The sequence below is a fragment of the Aythya ferina genome (assembly GCF_964211825.1).
Source record: "Aythya ferina genome assembly, chromosome: 10".
NCBI lineage: Eukaryota > Metazoa > Chordata > Aves > Anseriformes > Anatidae > Aythya > Aythya ferina.
In genome coordinates, this window is record NC_140306.1 from 9,780,726 (window position 1) to 9,801,671 (window position 20,946).

General features: G+C 50.7%; 1 protein-coding gene and 1 long non-coding RNA gene across 4 annotated transcripts in view; one reads left to right on the forward strand and one right to left on the reverse strand.

The window, feature by feature from the left end:
* The window catches only part of GRIP2 (glutamate receptor interacting protein 2), a 245,197-nt gene that overhangs the window by 46,879 nt on the left and 177,372 nt on the right, over positions 1 to 20,946 (forward strand). The gene's annotated exons all lie outside the window — the stretch shown is intronic.
* On the reverse strand, positions 64 to 1,457 carry LOC311442213. Its single transcript, XR_014696522.1, has 2 exons — positions 857 to 1,457; positions 64 to 705 (listed from the first exon to the last, which is right to left on the reverse strand). It is a non-coding gene; the product is annotated as an uncharacterized lncRNA (long non-coding RNA).

A 20,946-nucleotide genomic window follows, 5' to 3' on the forward strand; every position in this document is an offset into this window, starting at 1 on the left:
TGCTGGATAATTCCTGCAACAAGAGTTTTATCGAAGACTGGGACTCCTTAGGCTGAGAAACAATGCTGCAGAGGTTTTGAAAAGTCACGAGAAAGGTGGCGAAGGGAGCGACTTCTGGAGGCACACCTCTGAGGGGCACAGGATGAAGGGGAAGGCTGAAAGCTGGGCTGCTGGGGGCAGCGTGGGCCAGGGCATGCAGTTGTTGGGATGCACGTGGAATGGAGTGCTAATCACGGGGGTCACGGCCTTTTGGCAAATGTCTGGGAAGCCTCTAATGAAAGGTTAATTGGCTGGTGGATTGGCACAGAGGGGGCCGGGGAGAACGCGGCGCTGCTGAGAGAGGAGGGCGAGAGTGCAAATGGAGATAAATTGATTTTATTTCTCTGCACCACACTAGGATGGTAATTCACACCGCTCCCCTTACAGCATTACTGGGATGGCTGCTGCTCAGCCAGTCCTCTGGCACTGGTCCCTGTTCCCTTGGCTTGGTTCGAGGCTGGGAGCACCCAGGTCCTGGGAGGAGCCGGGTGTCTCGCTGAGCTCTGCTCTCCTTAACCTGGTCGAGAGCTCTTCAGAGCAGCACTGTGGGAGATTTGGGGCTCTGCTGCCTTTGCTTCTCATCACCACCTGCGTCAGGGCAGCGCTGGCACCAAAGAGGCAAAGATGATGAGATTCTGCTCTTGGAAGTGTGTCTGGGTTTTATCTCTGTTAATAAAAAGGAAAAGGTTAAAGGAAGCTCTGGACGGGAGAACACTATTAAAATTAATTTAGTTTTCTAACTGGGCAGATATCTTGGAGATGATCTTAGTGCTTGCATCCAGATGGGATCTTTCCCCTCAGTCAGGGCAAATGTTACCTTGTCAAAATGAAGCATTTGGGGGACCTGGGTGCTTGCCAGCAGTAGGGCTGCAGACCACGTCAGGCCTTTTTGAAGTTTCTTTTATTCCTGATCGAATTGGCTGCATTTCATGAATTATCCCTGAGGTTGCTGCTGTGCTTCTGTGTTACCAGGCAGCTCCCCGTGCATGCTGCTCTTCTGTTTGCTTCTCCATCTCTCACCTCCGAATTCCACCTGATCCCTATGCAAAATCTCCTCATATCACCCGACTAATTACTGATGGGGCCATACCCTGTCCTGCCTCCTGGTGCCCCCAACACCGTGCAGCTGGGTGGGGGCTCTCCCCATGGCATGTAGGTTCTGGCAAGAGATGAGGGATCTGTGCCCAGGTGATTGTGATTTTGGCTAACCTCAAATATTGGTGGCTGTTAGAAATGCACCTTTAGCTCTCCCTCTGCTTTCTCATTTATCAGCTCCTGGGAGCTGCTGCTGTAAAACACCTCCCAGGCTTGGCTGACAGCTGGGCTAGCTGCTGGCAGTGCTGCAGTTGTAGGAAAGTTGTGTTTGCTCTCTGAGGAAAAACCATGATGCAAATTTCTTCACCAGGCCAAATTTGTACGAATACAAGGATTTGCCTTTTAATTGTTCAAATTGTCTGCTCTTGGCTTTTTTGAGCTGTTCCTAATAGAAAAGGTCACAATGAAAAAAAAAAGCTGATAGTGAGAGTTTGATCTACCAGCAACTAAATCTGAGAATGAATAAATCTGGGATAAAAGAGCTCAGGAAGATAAGATTTGCAATACCACCAAATACCCCGCTAGCCTGGTGATGAGTACAGGCTACTGCAGGAGAAAGCCTTGAACAAAACGCCCTTGCATGCTTGATAGCACACTGCACGAGTAAAACCATGTTCTCTCTTCGGAGCTGTTTGTGGGCCAGCAGTATTTTCTGAATCTACACACCTTAGAAAAAGCCCTTAAGACTTTCTGAAGTCCCTGCTTTGAAGGAAAATTCCTAGAAAATAAAGACACCTGACTTTGGAGCATCCCCAGTCGGGGGCACACGAATTCCCTGCTGAGCAACAAGCTCAGGTCCCTCCATCAGGCTGCTGTGTGGCCGCAGCGGGCCCCCGGTGCCTCCCAAATCCTGTCTCTTTGGGTTTCTGTGGCTGCCAGCACGAGCACGGCCTCATGAGCTGGCACTATTAGCATGTGTGTTTTCCCCTCGCACTGCACAAGAATAATTACCCTCTCCCGGCAGCACAAGTGTTGCTGTTCCCTCTGATTTATGAAGGCAAAGAGCTCGTTTGGGAGGATGAGTCAGAAGTAATTGAGCTCCGGGGGGGCTGTATTTCATCGCTTCTCCCCTCTTTATTTCTGCCCTGCACTGTACCTCCCCGTTACCCATCCTTTGGCCTGCCAGGCAACACGTGGTAAAGCTCGGAAGCGAGCTTGGGCTGCACACTTTGATTCACATTTAGCACCAGACCTGATCCTATAACTCAGGAAGGTGACACAGCTGATCCTTTAAGCTATGTAACGAGGCCGTGGATACAACATGTTCCCATATAGGCTGCTGCCGAGCAGTTGGTGTCCTGTACAAGCTGTGGGATGGGTCCGAGAGCTTCTGGGGGGACGTTCACGTGCAGCTGCTGCTGGAGGGCATCTGGCAGCTGGTGGGTTGTAGGGAGCAGCGCTGGGTTTGGGTGCAGGGCATGGAGCATGTAACCAGAGCTCCCCAAATGCCACGGAGTCGTTTGGAGGCCAGGGAAGGTTTTAAGGAAGCCTTGGTGCAGCTGTGCAGAGGAAAGCAGGGGCAGGCCTCTCGGGAGGGGAGAGGTTTGCAGCAGGAGGTGTGAGGCTGGTGCTGCTTCAACTCCTGCTGCTGGAGCAGGTCGGCAGGGCAGAGCCCAAGTGAGCAGGGGATGGGCTGGGATACGGCTGGGGTACAGTTCTGCCTCTTGCTGAACTGACACAAGCAATAGATAGATGGATTTTGCAGTTTGCTGACTAAATTCTGTGGTGTTGATTGTCCCTGTGATGTGTGAGACCCCTTGAGAAGACCCTGAGCAGTGATATCTGAGTTTTGGGGGGTCTCAGGTGAGTCAGGGCGATGTGCGAGATCCATGATGAGGGAGAGCTGCAGGCTGAGTGCCTGGCAGTGAGGAAAGGAGGTTTCTCTCCCCTCTTGACATAATTCCCCTCCTGGCATGGTGGTGAGCCAGGCACTGGCACTAGCAGGGGCCTCGATCTCACGGGCAGGATACAAGCCAAGGAGCTGAGCAACTTCCCCCGCCTCCTAGAAGGGCCCAGCAGAAACTCAGCAGCAACCAACAAATTTGGGAACCTCGGGCAGTGCAGTTCAAGTTGGGAAGTCTGCCTTTTTGTTGGTTTGGTTTCTCCTTGTGCAAGCATCACTTATTTTAGTTCTGAACCTCCCCTGCTAAAGCTGTCTGATAGGGAAGAGCGAGGCGGCTCGCCTGGTGCCCCATTCCCCCACTATTTTGCACAACTCCTTTGCCAAAACGTTTGCCTGATCCAGCCGCTGGCTGCTAAACCTCCGTGAGAGCTGCAGTGACTGAGGGCTCTGCTCTCACATTTCCATTTCTATTTACAGTTTAATGTATCCCTCCCTCCGCTGAGTGCTTCTTGAGAACACTTCAGTGCCTTTTCCCTTCAAGTGTGGCAAAACCAAACAAAGGAGCCTGATGTTTCCTTGCTGGGCTGAGTAACCCGCTGTTATGATTTGATAATGGTGAAACTGGTTTATAATCCAGCTGAGCCATCCAGCAGCAGATGATCTCCGGGGAGCTCGGGGCGGGAGCTGTAGCTCCGAGGGTGCTTTGAAGCAAGAAGCTGAACGCATTGTGAGGAGTAATTGTGAGAACCAAGGTGGTGGATCAACAGTTCATTGATTTATATCTGCCTTTGATGGGCACAATGGTCTGTTGTAGATGGGTTTTGCTAGCTTTTAGCCAGTAGTTTTCTTTTTTTTTTTTTTTTTTTTTTTTTTTTTTCCGCCTACTTCTGCTGAAGACTGCACTGTCTCTTCAGTTAGCCTTATTTTCGATGTGGCTTCTTTAGTTTGTGGATCCAAATTGTGAATGGTGATTAGGGATGGCGTGGTGTTTTCTGTGCTGTGGCCAGCTCAGATGTGGGGTGTGGATGCTCTGGGGTGTTAAAATGAGAACTCCAGTGTTGCAGATTTCTAAGCTATATTTTCTTCAAGTGCATCCACTAACGCTGTTAGTCTGCAAGAAAGGTTTTGGGAAGCAAATACAAACATGATATTGTTTTAGCATTCAGCACGGGTAAAAGTGCTGCCTGGTGTTTCTCATCCAGAGCAGCCAAATACTTGGTCTGTTTGTCCATCTACCCGATGGCCTCCATCAGTGTCTGGTCTGACCTTTTATACCATGCCATGCCCTGCCATATTGAGCTTCAGAAGGCAGAAGGGATCGTTGCTTCTCTTTTACATGTTTACATTTTCTCTTTATCTCCAATCATACTAAATGGTGGTGTTGAAGTAGAGATTAAAACCCGAGTTCCCTGACCCTTGGGCCCTCGTTCATCTGCAACGAGCTGAATTCCTCCTTGGACACCTCTGTAGATGCAAGGCTCTCTTACACTGAAGTGCCACCTCCCCCACCAGCAGAAGCACATTCCCATTTCTCTCCGTCGCTTCGGGAGCAGCTGGCGTGCTCAAGACACCAGGATCATCCAAAAATTGCAGTGTTAATCAGAGCTTATTTTACTCCTTGCTACTTTGAACACAAATATCCCAAAATGGCCCGAAGATGCGTGGTTGAGTAGCCATGTGAAACAACTCCAGCCTTCCAACAAATCCAAAATGCAGATGGCTGCTAAAAGCGGTGCTCCTGGCAAAGTCCTGAGGCCCTTTGATTTACCAAGGGCAATTACTGCTGTCGGGCATCTCTGTGCCTTGTGTCAAGGGGCTTTGAAGGCCACTCGTGGGCTGCAGGTAAGAGATTAGTTTCTTATTACGTGCAGCAGGGTCCCGAGCTGCTGCTAAACCAAGTTGGTTACCGAGAGGAGTAGGGGAGCGGCGCCATAAGGTGCAGGAGAGGTGTTTGCCGAGCCTCAGCCTGGCAGGCAGCGCTGTAATTCAGATGGCAGAGCGTAAGACAGCAGATTGCTTTAAATGTGTTGCATCCCCATATGTCAGGAGCTTGATGCGTCCCCAGGGGCTGAGCGACAAGCAGCCCCCTCTCTGCGCGAGACTTCTGAAGCACAACCCGTGCGGGAGCCTCTCCTCCGCGAATCCCCGGGGATGGGCTGGGTCCTTCAAGAAAATGGATTGCTAACAGCTTCCAGGGGGTGCCTCGCAGGATTTCAGGCAGTGCTGGTAGAGGTGTTCTCACTTCCTTCTTAATACCGCAGCGCTCCTCCGCCGCAGAGATTTGGGGAGGGTGTAAATGTCTTTGTGGTGTGTGTTGGTAGGAGGAGGAAAGCGTTAAGGTGTCAGGAATGAGGAGGTGCCAGAAGTACAGGGGAGGAGGTGGCAGGTGTATGGGACTGGTGTGGGTTGGGCTGGGTGACTGCTGCCCAGGGGGGTTCTGTATGGAGCCAGCAATGTGGCTGGCTAATGCGTGGCCACGGGCTGCTGCCTCAGGTGGGTCTCCAAGGGAGGTGCCGTGTCCCCACGGTCCACCAGCAGTGCAAGAACTCAGGTTTTGTTGACACCACGAGTGGGGTTTGGCTCGTCTGAATCCAGATGTTTGCTCCAGGAATGAAGAGCTGGGGTCCTGCAGTGCCAGGGGGACGAGCAGCTGTACAGCTCAGCCCTAGGTGGGCCAAAGGATGAGGTAGAGGTGCCTCCGTCCCCTCCATGGAGGGAAGCCCATGGAGATGTTCCACCTCTTGCCAGCGAGGGCTGCTGAGCCCTGCTGCTCTCACAGTGGTGGTGACATACACTTGTTCCTTCCCAGCAGCTGCTGTTGGAGCCCAGGCCTCCAAAAAAGCACAGCGAGGAAGCTGTGAGGAAGCTCAGGTTCTGGTGAAGGACATGGAAGATGAGTCAGGGGATGCGAGCTTGATTCCTCGTCCTGCTGCTAATCTGCTGCAGCGTGCCTGTGCCTCTTAATTTTCCTGGAAAGGGGCCTGCTGCTGCCTGCTGCTGGAGCTGGAGAGGCAGTTGGATGCTGCTGGGGCTTGTGCACCACCAGAGCCTGTCCCCGAGTGCAGCAGGTCCCAAAGAAAACAAACCCTGCTCTTGGCAGTCCCGCAGGAGAGTCGTTTTCTCTCTGGGAAAGCTTTCTGAACTCGGAGCTGCTGCTGCTAATGAGCGCATCAAAGAACATCTGAGGGCACGCACGGCACACAGGGTTCCTTTTAATTCCCTGCACTGCTACAGTAGGGCAAGAGGTCTTTTTAATTTGATTTAAGGTCCTTTTGCTGATAAAAATGCAGGATAGGGATGCAAATACTCTTCCAGCTGATGACATTTGGAGACGAGCGCGTTTCTTCTGGATTTTACCCAGAGGGGATGTTGTGTGTTTTGGTTTGTCATATAAATAATTGCAGAATGTGCTGGGCAAAGGTTGGTTCAGTTCCACCACACACATGATGTGTTTCACTGTGCTTCCTTCCCTGCTATCCTACATCTCCCTGCTTTGTGTTTTCTGTGCAGAATGGATGTCAGCAGGCAGGTCGGTGGCCAGACACCTGCGTGCCCTCCTTCTTGGGAGCTACGCGAGAAGCAATTGGGTTCTGTTTGGCCCAGGACATTGTCAGGTGAAAACCCAGCTTGGAAGATAAAGGTGTTATTGCTGGGGCACGGAACTGGAATCCTTGGGATTCAGTTTTCCTCCCTGTGATTTATGTCATTAGTCTGATATTTTATTTTGGAAATGCTGGAATTATTACCTGGGGCTTGAGAAGAGAATTTCCACGTGGCGGGTGTTTAGGGTTGTTGGCTGCAGCGTGAGCTGGACTCATGAGGGAGCTTTCACAGTGCGTTAGGACTCGAGCTGAGCCAGGAGACGTGCTGCCCGCGGGGCAGAGGACATTTGTGGGGGCACGAGGGCCAGCTTGGGGTGTCCCAACTGCTGGCTCCATTGCTCCAGGCCAGGCGCAGAAGGGACCTGACCCTGCCTGTGCCCCTTCTCCAGCAAGTGTCCGACCCTTGCAGTAGCAGAGGCACTCAATTATTTTGATGAGCGACTGCCTCTTGACCTGGGAGAAGTGTTCGGCCGATGCATCAAACCCCAACAGCCTGACGTGAGTCGGCAGCTCTGCTGGAGATCGCCGGGTGGCTCTGAGAGCTGAGCTTTGCTTTGTGAGGACGTTGGCAATGAATGAACGTGGCTCTGCGGCTGCTGGGGTGTTCGTGGCCACCCTGTCTCGAGCAGGGCTGCAGCTGGGTTGGTTATCTGGTGGTGCTGGCAGTCCACAAGGAGAATTATCTGGGCTCTGCTTACAGCCTGGCATCCATGCCCTTGTCATTATTCAACCTGAAATAACTACGTGAATAATGTGCTTCTGCAATTGTTAGTAGAATGCATGTGGTTTCCCTTAGAAATGGAAATAAGCAACCAAAATGTCATCTCTGTGTTTGTTTTTTGTTGATTTTTTTTTTTTCCAAGCATTTCACCTTCTAAGACCCAGAATACTCCCGCCGGCCACCTTCCCTTCACGCCCAGCCCAGCTTTTTCCAGCTGCATCTAACGAGGACGGTGGCTGACCCTGTCTTTATACCCTGAACCAGCATTTCTCCTGGGGTAGGTCTTGGTCTGATGTTGCAGAGCAGCCTTATATGTGACTGCTGAGCACAGTTTCATGGAGGCGGTGATGGGAAAACCCCATTCCTGCTGTTCTGCCCTGTGCTTCCTCCACTAATTATTATTTATGAGCCGTATCACAGCAGTATCCCAAGGCCCCTGTGATCAGATTTCCTCTGTGCTGGGCACGGCTGAGGGAATCCCTCTGGGACAGCAGTGCAGGAGTCTGAGGAGGAACAGGGGGGACTCCGGATGAGGATGAAGCAGTCGGGCAGAACTGCGTGGCACCAAAGCAGGAGCACTCAGCACCTTCCTGGGGGCATCCATGTGGTGTTTGGGCACGTGGTGAGCTCTCTTGCTAAAAGGATCCCCAGAGAGAAACTCCTCAAGTTTAACACAATGCCGGCACCAGCTTACCTAGGCTTGCCCCTGTGGGGTTTTGCTTGCAGCCCAGCTGGTTCGTGGTGCTCTGGTCCTGCACAGGACTGCTGTGGCAGCGTGTACCACCTCCTGGCCACGTGGGTCTCTGGTCCCTGCAGATCTGTGCAGCACACTGCAGCTGCTGGGCCAGGACGTTTGTCCTGCTGTTGTCCACGGGCTTGGAAGGACTGGTGTGGAGGAAAAAAGGTGCTTTTCTTGAGTTTGTATCTCAGGATCTTCAGCGTTTTTGCTTCATTTTCGTGTTGTCAATTAAGTGTGTTTTGTTCTATTGCTGTAACTCCCTCTGGTGGCAAATTTGACAGCGTAGCCATCTGGTTGGTTTGATTTTCGTATCCAGAGGCAGCACGGCTATGTCTTGGAGGCAGCCTCGCACGGAAAAGGTGAGGAGTTTGCCCCCGTTGGGCAATGTATTCGCTGCCCATCTGTGCCCTGCAGGTCTGCATCTCTCCGTGGCTGAGTTAACCCATCCGCCTGATGAATTGTCCTCCACCTCGCAGCTCCTGAGCGTGTCTGTAGCAACTGAGACCTCCAGCAGAAAGGTTTGCAGGGGCTGTGCTGTGCTGCCAGGCAGCAGCTGGCACACGCGTGGCTGCAGAGCCGTGGCCAGGGGCGCCAGCTGAGGCCGTGCCGGGAGCGAGTTGTCCCCTTGTGCCGGGGCGTCAAATCCTGCGGCTACTCCAGGACCGAAGTTGTCTCTTCTCAGAGACCTGGGGAACGGGAACACGGCTGGGCTGGAGGGGATGGAAAGTCCCCGTAGCAGTGAGGCTGTGCCCCTGTCAGTGCTCTTCCCCTGGGGGCTACAGCCACGACCACTGCATCCGACTCGGGCTCGGCAGCGGAGCCGGGCACTGGCGGTGCTGCACACGCAGCTGCAGCACTCATCAACATGGGTGCCAAAAGGAGGAAAATTCATCGTGACCTGAGCGTGCTTCTGCTGACAATAGGCAGGCGGCGGTGTCCTCGCCTAGCCCTTGCCAGAAGCATGCAGCATGTTCCCAGCCTGTGCTTTGTCTGCTGGGAAATTCGTGGCTGGGAAGGATAGGAATGGGGGAGCTGCGGCTTCTCCGGGGGTTTTCCAGGTAAATGTCCTGGCTTCGTGCTTGGAGACGTCCTCAGAGGGTTTTGACACAAGCATCAATGTCTGATGGGTGAGAACAGGACGTGGGGGAGCTGGCTGCGTTGCACTTGCTGTGAATTGTGGCTGGGGAAAAAAAAAATAAATCAGCCCTGCAGGACTGGGGGCTGTGTGACAGTAATTAACTGCGGGGCGAAGCAAGCGAGGGACATCCTGGGCACGGAGGAAATGAAATGGAAAGTGGTATTGAGCTTAGTGGGATGGAATGGCAAGGAGCTTTGTTTGCAGGGTGGAAATTAATTATTGGATTTTGTCGAAAGCTGAGCTCACAGAACAGAGGCACGGCTCAGTCCTCCGTACTCTGCCACCTCGAGCCTTTGCTTCTCCGCTCGTTAAGGAGGTGCGGGTAACGATCCACCTGGCGACAGCTCACCCGGCTCCACGAGGCTGCTGATGTCTTCATTCAGGGATATTTGAGCTTGTAGCTGCCTGAGGCTGAATCAAATCTGTCTGCTTGTCACCCAAAACGCAAACCCTCCTCTTTGTCTCTCGGCGGCATCTTCCCACAAGGTGCTCCCTGGCAGGCGCAGGCTGAGGAGGGCGTTGAGCTGGCTGAGATTTCCCAGTTCCTACAGGGATGTGGGGTTGTCTGTGCCCTTCTCTGGCAGCGGGGAAATGTGGTTTGGGGGCCAGTGCTGCCCACATTTTGGTTCCAGCACCGCGGGGCTGGGACATACCCAGAGTGGGACATCCCAGTGGCAAGTGTGGGGTGTTTGTTGGCAGCAGGGGACTCCCTGCTGCTGGCTATGGCTCTGCCAGAGATATCAGAAGTGGAAGGTTTGCCTTGTCAGGGCAGGGTTGTTATTGCTTGCAGCAAACTTTGTGGGCATCCCATAGGAGCCCAGACCGCGGAGCGGGACCGGGAGGCGCTTGTCAGACACAGACAGCGTTTAATTCATCGATTGTTCTGCCAGAGCCGTGACAGCTGTGAGGCTTTTCTTTTTCATTTCTGTTTTCCCACATGCAGAGAGCAGCTCCAATATTTCTCTATACGTGTTGACCTTTATTTGAAATGAAAGCGAAAGAAAATTGTAGAAAGCCCCAGTGAGAAAGCCAGGAGTCAGCCCCCTTTAATGTGCTGCATGGCTCGTAGCTCGCAGAAAGGCCATTTGTCTGCTAAAAATGTTTTCATCAAAATTCCTTGTCTAGGAGAAATGGTTTTTCAAAGGAAGCAAAACATTACTCCGGATTCTTGCTATTGCACAGTTCGTCATATATTAGCCAAAGACGTACGTTTGTGGCCGATTTCCATTTTTTTTTCTTTTTTCAGCGAATCTGTGGAAAATGTCAAACATTCAGGACTTTGATTTTGTCACAGAGCGTCCCTCCCAGGTTTCTGATTGTTCCTTATCAGTGCACAGAGAAGCTGCCTCTGTCTGTGACCTAGCAGAAGCAATTAAAATAAAATGTTTTTTTCCACAGAACATTCTGATGAAAAGCAAAACAAAATGAGGACGAAAATGATGCTCTGCCTCAGCGCCTTGCACAATAACGCAGGTCCTGCCTACAAGGTTACCCTGTCCCTGGAAGATGAGGATAGGAGAGAAGGAGACTGGAGCTGCCCTGAAGCTCTGCAAGAACGTATTTAAGTGGAAATAATAACGATGCAATTATTTTTTCCATAAAAATAACATTTAGTTGAGAATTCGATCCTTCCAAAAAGAAAGCAGTAATGACTAAAAATCTTCTGTTACAAAATGACTTGGGGGATAATGGCGTTACTGGGGGGAGGCTCCTTCGGTGCTGCAGCTCCTCTCGAAGCTTTGTGTGTGCGTGTGTTTGAAATGAGAATGTGCAAAATGTGTTGGCAACAGAGAGCGTGTCCTTTGCTTCACTTCTCCTGAAGCGGGGCCTTCCTTTGGATGCACATGGGTGCAGAGGGTGGCTGGCTGAGCTGCACCGTGTGGGATGGTGCTGAGTGAGGGATCTCCTCTTACCTGGGCTCTGATTTTTTTGTTTTTGTATCTTATTTGAAGAAATGCATATTTTTATATCTATATCGGAAGGGATCATCAGGTTGTGCCACTCGTGTTTCGATATGGGGCTCTGCTGATTTTTGCCCTCTTTTTGCCCTTTTCCAGAGCAACCTTGCTGCAGTTATCCTCCTCTGCATCCAGAGGAGTGGAGCAGGGCTGCATTCCCTTGGTTTGTGGGTTGTTATGCTCGGAGTCTCTCAGATTTATTCAATGGGGACCTGAGCTGCTGCCCTTGCTTGGTGTCTCCGGTCTCTCACATCAGTTAGCGCTGTGCAACCTCTTATGGCTTTCTCGTGGGGGAGAAATTAGGCAGCTGGAATAGGATGCCCCTGCCTAGAGAAGAGGTTTTCTTCCATCAGGTTCCCAGATGGGCAGGTGATGGAGGCAGGCCACTTGGTTAACCTTGCACGTGGAGCAGCGGGGATTTAACGGGGAGGCTGCTGGAAGCGCGGTGCTTTGGGGAGGAGGAGGCAGGGCTGCCTTGTGCTGCTTTGCTTCAGACACTTCTGCTTTGGTCGCTTCGAGTGAATGATGGATGAGCTTCCCGGGCAGGTTTTGAAGGGTCTGAAAAATGCGCCGGGGTTGCCTCCATTCCTCACTTTATATTTCTGACACGGGAAGGGAGGATGAAGAATGCGAGGCACCTTCCTTTAGATTTGCGGAACTTAGGCCTGACGCGGTTAATGATTAGGATTTCTGATGGAAATGGAGCACAGACCTGCACGTGTTGTCGCCGAGGAGGAGTGCTGGGCAGAGCTCGTGTGCAGGGAGATGCTCGAGTGGTGCAGCCAGTGCCATGGGATGGGAAGGCAGGGCGGGGTGGGGTGGCGAACCACAGGGCTGAACCTCCAGCTGAGGCTGCTGAGCTTCCCAGAGGCAGAGCAGACACACAGACACTCTTCTCCTGTCCCTTTGTTAAATCGAAGGAGAGCAACTAATTATTTCAAACCTCTTCTTTGTTTTCCTGCCTTTTGGTTGACTGCAGAGGTACCAGGGGTCACAGCTGACCTTTTTAGTCTTCACCTGAGCACCTGGTGTGGTCTGGGGTCCCACCTTGTGATGCTTGATTGAGGGCCTGGTAGGTACAGAGGCTTTAAGCAAAATGATTTTCCATCAGAAACAGAGAAAAGGATAAACTCACTTCTGCTCTCTGCCGTGTAGAAATCCTGTCACTTCCTCAGAAGCGTCCTTAGGTGAGCGTTTCAGCGCCTGCCTGTCTGCTTTCCTCTTGGATTGCCTGGGTGCATTTCCTTACAGGAGAGCACTGTGAGACTGATGAGTCAGAACAATTCCCGGTGAGTCCATCGTTTTCCAGGCTGAGACTCATATTTCTGTCACTGAAAAGACACTGGAAAGGAGCTCTGAGGGAAACGAGTTTGTCCTTCAGTGCCTACATTTTCCAGAGGTGGGATGGGGAGGCCTCTTCCCTGACCTGGCGTTTGCTCCAGCCCCTGTTTAGAACCGGGAAACCTTTTTTATAAGCTGTAATCCAGCAACATGGCACGTGGCCACCCTTCTTAGCTCACCTGTTGGTTATCTGGCCTGAATGCTCAACTTAGTGTCTTGCGTGCGTGTGTGTGTTGCTGAGTATTGGTTTGAAACTTGAGGGGAAAAAGATCAGCAGCAGCTTAAAAAGAGAAAACAAGGTTCAAAGGCAGCCTGGATCTGCCTTTTATTTCTTTCGTTGCCTTCTGCAGTCCACGGGGAGTCTTTACTTCAGTTTGCATGAACGTGTTTTCCCCGTTTGCTGTTTGTCTCCTGCTTTCGGGGTGTTTTTCGTTGGTTATTTTGATTGCCAGTTTTTTTTTTTTTTCCCTAATGTAATCTCTGCTTGCACTTGGTATCTTTTATGGCTGCTTTTGTGTGCTACCAGGGCTCCTGAAATGAAGACAAGGAGACTCCACAATGAGTGTGATTAACGACGTTGGCACCCTGCGGTACTGCCCTGCACACAGTGGGGTGCACGTGGTGCTTCCAGGAGAGGTGCCAGGAGGGACCCAGCCCTTGGTGCAGCAGGGGAGGATAAATGCTCCCACCTCTTCCATCCCCTGTGATGGACACGGAGATAAGATCCACCTGGCCCAGAGTGGAAAGGGGTCGGCTTTCACTTGGGTTTACTTTCAGCTGCATCCCCGTGTCTGGTCCAGCTCTCACCGCCCCCCGGGAGTGATGGCTCCTGTTGCTTCCCAATTTTAGGAACTCACAGGTGGGTGCCTGCTGCACCCAGGGCATCTCAGAGGCTGAGATTACAATTTCCAGTCCAGTCACATCAAAAGCTATCAGCTGCTTTTTCTAATTCTTTGTGCATTTTGTCTTATCTCTTTTCAATATCCGTGTCTGAAGCCTGCTCCGTTCTGTGTGTGACTGTGCATGGGGATGGCAGGGTGGCTCTTTGTGCCAGCAGACACAAATGAATGGGAACAAATGATTTTTTTGTTTGTTTGGGCTGCAATTTAATGTGATGTAAGCTTATTGTTGGGTGCTGCTGCATGTCCTGGAGACTGCATGAAAGGAAAATGAGAAGGGGAGTTGCGATGGCCTGGAAAAGATTTAAATCCTTGTTTAAACTTCATGGAGTCAATTAAATCTATATCGGAGGCACTTGGATTCTCATCCTTGCCATATGTCCCTCAGTGAAAGATACAAAGTCTCTGGCATGAGAACATCGTTAGCAGAACACCTCCACCCTTTCAGGCATAATTGCACCATGAGTTGGACCCTTTCCCAACGAGCTGTGAACACGATCGGGCTCCCAGTGGGGATCCTCCCGTGATGGGCGAGCTGGCTGTGGAAGTAATTGCTTTCCTCTTCCCCGCCTGCAAAAAGACCAGCTTGTTAGGTGAGCGTGTGCCTTGGGTCAACGATTGATTCTGTGGAAGAGAGATGCTTTGATTCCCTCAATTATAATGATGATGATTTTTTTAAGCAATTATATGTAATGATTTTTAAAGGATTTCTTGCTATTGAGAAGTTTTCACATTTTTCATTATATCAGCCTCTCTCCCTCACACCCCCTCCTCTTTCCATTCCATCCCCCATCCGTTTCTGGTTAAATGACAGTAATTTCCTCTTGTTGAGCAGCCTTGAAGCGTTCCTGTAGCAGTGGAGAGGTGCTGATGGCGCTGTCGATGGAGGCACGAGGCAGGTTGTGCTGAGAGGAGAGCAAAATTTGGCTCCACAATTAGTTCCCTCACAGGAGAGAGGGAGAGCGTGGATTATTCCATCTCCTCATGCATACCCTCAGATTTCTGACCATCACTGACTGCAGCAACAGCTGAGCTGCTTCATACCAAGTCTCACCCCTTCCCCCAGCCATACATCCACACACACATCTATACGTGGTGGTGTATGCGTAGCCCAAGGCAAGCACCTGACCTGAAAAATGTTGTCCCAGTCCATTCGAACGTGGTGGAGATTTAAGCAACAAAGGACAGCCGTACAATGGAAAAGGGAGTGCTGCAGCACAGCTCGAAGCCCAGTGAGTTGTGAGGGGCTGATGTGAATTTTGTGGGCAGGTACGTGAGCATCCACAGCTGGATTTTACCTGGTGTAAATTAGCTTAGCTCTGGGGCTTCAGCCTGGCTCTGGCAATTACTTCAGTTTAGGCTGAAAGCTGTGCTAATGGAGCTAGCAGGCAGCTAGTGGTCTTGCTTTCAGCAAAGGGCTCCTTGCACCTCCTGCCCTTCATCTCCCTGTTCATCCTCCTCCTTGCCCTTAGGCTGCCAGCTCAAAGTTCATGGCTGGAGCATTAAAAACTCAGGAAGTGGGATTAAAAATGGAGAAATTTTAAGGGAAAAAAAAAATTCCTCCTTTAGTCGCTGGGCAGTTTCAAAATTTATCTACGCACTTGGGTTGTGTTTTCAAGATCTTCTGTTTTTACTGTGGAAAAACTAGAGACAATCTTGTATCGCACAAATTTAGGCCCAAAGAGAAAATGTAACTGTAGTGAGGCTTGGGATAGAATCAGGTTGACACCGCTGAGCAGCGAACTGCATCCTGGGCTCAGTCATCATTATTTGGGTTTGCTGGAGTCCAGGCAAGGCTTGGCTCCTGGTTTGAGCACTGCCAGCAGTCATGTCCTGCTTTCTTAATTGCTGTTTGATATGAACCATGATGATTTCCATTACAAAGCCAGCTTTAATTAAGCAAACAAAACCTCTTTGCTCTCTTTTCTGGGCAGCTTTTGATGGCTCCTCCTGAATTGTGGCAGTCTGGTTTCGAGGTGCTGGGCAAGGCTTAGGAGCTCTGACAAAGCAGGGAAATGTGCACGCCCTTAAGCAGGAGCTTTGCGTGCTGCTTGCCCCTTGCTGCCAAGCAGGATTTTAACCATCAGGGGTCTGTAAGGAGGTGTGTAGCTGAATGCAATAATTCAGGTGATCAAGTGGGCTTTAATTAGCAGCGAAATGCTTGTCCTGGTTGTTGCGGCTCTACCCAAGACTGCGATTCCCGTTGTGTTGGAAGGAGAGCCATAAATTCCCAGTTATCGCTGTATTTTCCTTGGTAGATGGAGACTGTCTTGGGTGTCGTTGTGGGGGTGCAGTTATAAAGTGCTGGGGTTGGGGCCAAGGCTGGGGGATGTTGGAGCCACTTTCTGCAGGGGCTGCACATCGCTTTCCCTGCTTAGTGGGGGGTTTTGGCCAAAAGAGGTGGCAAACGAAGGGCACCTCCTCCAGAAGTATCTGAATTGGCTTGTGTTGCTGCTTGTGACCTGCGCCCTCATGAGAAAATCCCAAAAAACGATTCCAGGAAAAGCAGGGCTGTGTCTGGGTACTGCTCATTAGGGCAATTAGGGAGCGCGGGCTGATGAGGTCTCTGGGGGCTGATGGATCGCGGTGCCAGGGTGGGGAAGCAGTCACTGCCAGGGGGCGAGGGGAGGGTTTAACAAAGGCAGATAGATGCAGACAGCAGGTAATTTATTTCCTCCCCATCGCTAGTAAATATTCATGGCACATAAATAATATATAGCAGATAACCTGATAACTGAATAAATAATAGCCAAGATGAGCGTGAGCCGGCACGTGACGTGGTTCGCTTCTCGCTTCCCTTCGGACTAGTGAGAGAGTTAATGAGACACTTACTCAGGACTGGCTTACGTGGTCCCTGAGCATGGCCACAGGAATATTAAGATTAAAAAATAAATATATATATAAAAAAGTAAGTCTTGCAGGCCTTCAGGTTGTGCAGCGCTTTACGGGAGAGCGGAGAGGAGGATGGTGGCTGCACGAGCACCGTGCTACAGGTGGGGGCCGTATCCCCTGCTGTCTGCTCACCCCCATCTGTGCGAGGAGGAGAGGACCACAATAGACGAGCGTTTGCCAAATGCTATTTCTTCTCACACTGGCAGCTCCAGCAGGGTTTTGTTTGTTCATTTTAAGAGTGTAGGACTTCTTTTTCCCCTTTCCCTCAAAGCTCCTTGTGAAAAATTGGAGTTAAAATCAGACTTTGCGAAACAATCCCCATTTAACCAGGTGGGTGGACTTACATCTAATTACAGTTCTCCACTGCTCGAGTCCTCCTTGGAGTTGTCTGGTGATATTTAGCCACGAGTAGCCTCCTTCAAACCACTTCTTGCAATCCTTGTACTATTACCTACGTTCCTTCCCGCACTGGTGGTGCTAATGGCCACTTTAAATATTAATACCCTTTTACTAATCATATTGGTAATACAGCTAGGGCTTCTTAGTCGCGAGCTAACTGTCCTAGTGGAATGAAATGCATTAAGTGCCATTCCCCAGCGAGACTGTAATTCGTAAAAGCGCCGTGGACAGTATGTTGTGCCTGTCTGATGTGTTTTAGAGAGCATCGCTGCTGATGACTATACTTCGGGAAATTGGAGGAACATTTCCCCAGGACATATAAAGTGGCTGTCTATTAGGGACGTGTGGAGGATGTGTCAGGCTTTTTGAGAAATGTACTAGAGAGAGAAATTAGGTTTGAAAAAGCCGGTGCGCTGTAGAAGGAACATCCCCTCTCCCCCCTTTTTTTTGGGTCCCCTAAAATGGACAAGTCAGAATTCAGTGTAGGCATGTGTGCAATTTTAGAGCTGCATGTACAGGCTCAGGAGGGATCAAAATCACATTTTCAAGAGGCTGGCAGTATTTGTCTGGAACAATGGTACCTCATTAGCAGACACGGGTCCTACTAGGCAAGAAGTAAGTGGCGTGCTTGCTTTGCTGGGGAAAATTTCTGCTGAAATCCCCTCCCTCCAGCAGAGAGGGAGTCTCTAGAAAGCTGAGATTAAGGGTTTGGGCAGAGCAATCCTGAGGGGTGGGCAAGGGTTCAGACAAGCCCGGCAGACACTGAAGTACTGCTAATCCTATTTTCTTCATTAACGGGCCTTGTTGCAGGCAAGGGATGCGTTGGGAGCCCACGTGCCCTTCTGGCTCTGCCTGGTACCAGATAGGGAGCCTTGCTTTTAAATTGGGTGCCTGTGAAGGTGTTTCTGTGGAAGAGAGGAGGGGGATGATGCACTCTGCCTTGGCCATGTGTGAAGTCATGTGGAGAAGGAGCAGGTCACAGTTTTACACCCTGAACCTTGGAGAGAAGAAACTAGTGCTGGGACTGGAAAGTTGCTTTGACTTCTCATTTTCCTTTTTGCTGTAAGTTTATTGCAGCCGTAACTTCAGTGAGGAGGCACAGGTGGATGGAGAAGAAAAGGGAGAATGACTAAGGTGAAAGTCTGGGTCCTGGAGCTGGGCTTTCATTCCTCAGAGCACACAGAGGGATTCAGGCGCAGGTGGTACAAGGCAGCCTTGCTGTAATCCTTCCCGCTGGTATTGAAGAGGAGAAAGAAAAAGCAATGAATACATCCTTAGCTGAAAGGCCTGTGTCTCTGATTTGCAATGCTGAAGGGCTGAGAGGTGAAGATTCGGGATAATGGCAAATTCTGAGATTCCACCTGGACTATAGAGAAACCTTGGAGCCACTCCTCCCACCACCAGCAGCCAGCAAGTGGGGAGCGATGGCAAGCCATTGTATGAGGATGCTGGCTCTGTGATTGCCTGTTGTGTGCTACCTGTGAGGGCATTCTGCTTGTGTCTTCATTCCCTCTTGTCTTAAAGGGTTTCATTAGCTTCTAATTGCTGCTTGTTTCCCTCATTCAGAGCAGCCAGGTGCTGTACAATGCTCTAAATCAAGTGTGAAAACACGAGTTGTCAGCAAAGCTCTTGCTCCTCCAGCAAGGTGCTGCTGCAAACGTTTGGCCTTTGTCTGTGGTGATGTAGGGGGAAAAGTAAGCTGTTAAACGGGTCTGGAACTTGAATGGGATGGCTTGATCCTACCAACCCAGCAAGGAAAGCCCCATCTGATGGAACTGGAGCTAATTTAATAGGACGATACCGATGTTGGCCTCTATCGGTGGTTCGCTGAGCTTGGGCCGAGCAGCTCAGTGGGACAGGAGGAGCAGAAGCACAGGCCTCTCCTAACATAGCACCTTGCCCAGATTCTTTGCAGGGAGGCTGGCTGGGGAAATGGATGGTTTTGAACCCAGGCAAGTTGGTAATGAGAAGAGAAGCTGTTTGGGTTCCTCATTCAGCAATGCAAGAGATAATCCAGTGGAGGCACTGGGGACTGCTCCCATGGCAGCACACAGGGCTGGGGACTCAGATGTCACTGCTTCAGGCACGGCTACTGGGGAGCCCGAAGGGTTACGAGGTTGTAAGACCACCTTACGAGGTTGTGAGACCACTGTCCTTTGTGAGAAGGGGCACGTGTTCTCCCTTGCCTGATTGAAACTCAGTGTAGAAAACACGAAGAGTATTCTTCCCCCCTCTGCCTTACAGAAGTCATCCGGTGGAAACAAGCTGGATTTAAGCTAGCATAGCTGGGATCAGAATAAATACCTTCTTCTTCTGGGCTGTTAAGATATTTGCTAGCTATTGGCCAAAGTCTCTGCTGGTAGGACTCCACTAAACTCAGCGAAGCTTGGATCGAGGTCTCCATTGGCATATTTTTCATCCAGCTCATTAAGCAGCAAGCAGTCGGATCAGATAGGAAACAGAAAGCACGTAGCCCTTGCTGAGAGTATAATATCCCTCATTAGTCAGCTGGGCTTGCAAAAGAGCAGGGAGAGAGAGTTGTTCCCCAAAAGTCCCTTTGCTGACACCATCCACGTCACGTAAGGCTGCTGGGGGTGCTCAGCAGAGACGCTGCAGAATCGCTGGGCAAGATGGAGCTGTGCAGGTCGGTGGGCTGAAATGATGCAGCGAGGAAGATCTGATGGAGCGACCTGGGGTAAGGGAAAAAACAAAACAAAACAAACAAACAAAAAAAAACAGAAGAGCAAAAAAATGAATTTATGCACAGCGCATGCAGTGAATTTAGCATGCACTGAACCCATCTGTGGGGTTGCAGTGAACTGTAACAAGTGTGCCGGGCAGGGTAGGCAGGCCACGTGCCTGTCCCAGTGGTGTGCCCATCTCCCCGAGCCCTTCGGCATTAAGAGAGGCGAGTGCATGGCTGTGGGAGGAGGGGGGCAGGAGGGAGATGGCAGCTCCTTTGAAATGTGGAGGGAAGGATTACACCCACTGCGTTTGATAGCGGAGAGCAAGGATTAGTGCCTGTGCGTGACGCTGCATGGCAGAGATTAAAGGCAGCCCGGGGAGGCAAGGACTGGGAGAGAAGCGGGGAAGGAAAGAGGAATGAGGTGGGCAGGGTGTGATATGGCTGGAAGGAGGGAATATTGTCCTCTGGGTGAAACCCAGGTGGTATAACTCAACGAGACCTGGGTGGTGCAAGGAGCAGGTGAGGTTGCAGCAGAGATGCGAGGACTGAAAGGTTCCCAGAATGGCCCTGGTGGCGCTTCCTGGCCTTGAACTTCTCCCGGAGCTTCCCGTCCTTTCAGCTCTCCTTTCTTTCTCTCACCTGCTGCAGCAGGTAGTAGGAAGCTTACCAAAAGAAGGCTTTGAAATTCAGCTCCTAAGGTTCGGGTGACTCAGAGAGCTTCAGAACTGGTGAACTGTAGAGAAGCGAGGGCTTGCTTATTTTCCAGGAGCTGTGGTTTCCTCGGCTGAGATACTGGAGGCTTTCTTTTTTAGGGGCAGGTTCCTGGTTTCCCCAGGTGTCACTTACCAGCCTTGACAGCGCTGCCACTGTCAAGGAATCTCTAGTCCACACTTCTATATATATATTTTTTTAAATATAATCCCTTCTACAGTCATGATGCCCAGAAATTTCAAACAAATTAAGTCTCCGTCGTGCCAAGTGGTACATAAAAATATAGGGCTGCTTTTTGCCCCAAGGAGATGTTCCTGCTGTGCCTGGCAAAGAAGAAGTAGCAGCATATGACACAGCTCCACGACGAAGGATTGCTGTGCTGTCAGTGCCTCATCTCATGGATACGAAGATACGAACGTCGGTATAGTCAGTGCGAGGGGGGAGTCTGGAGGTGAGCCTGGTGGATTTTAGAGGTGGCTGGACTCCTTTGCAGTGGCTGTTCATGAAATGCAGAAGTACAGAGCAGACCATCCTCTGAGTGTCTAGAGCTGACGCTCCGGTTATGTTGCATGTGGGATGTCTGCGTTGTTTACTCATGTTTAAAATCCAACCATAAAATTGTATTTGGAGTGGTTGTTACACATTGCCTGCTCTAGGAGCAGACTTTTAAAGCCCACAAGAAATACTCACTTAAAATTACATCTGATTTAAGGGGAAAAGATCTGTAGCTTTGTAGCCTTAATAATTTGCTCAAACAGCTGTAGATTAATGAAAGTGTTGCTCAAGGCGCGTTTCCAGAAATAGCACACAGCTTGGCCCTCTGAAGTCACATTGGGTTAGGAAATGTGTTTGTGCTTTTAATGCACACAGGAGGTGATATGCC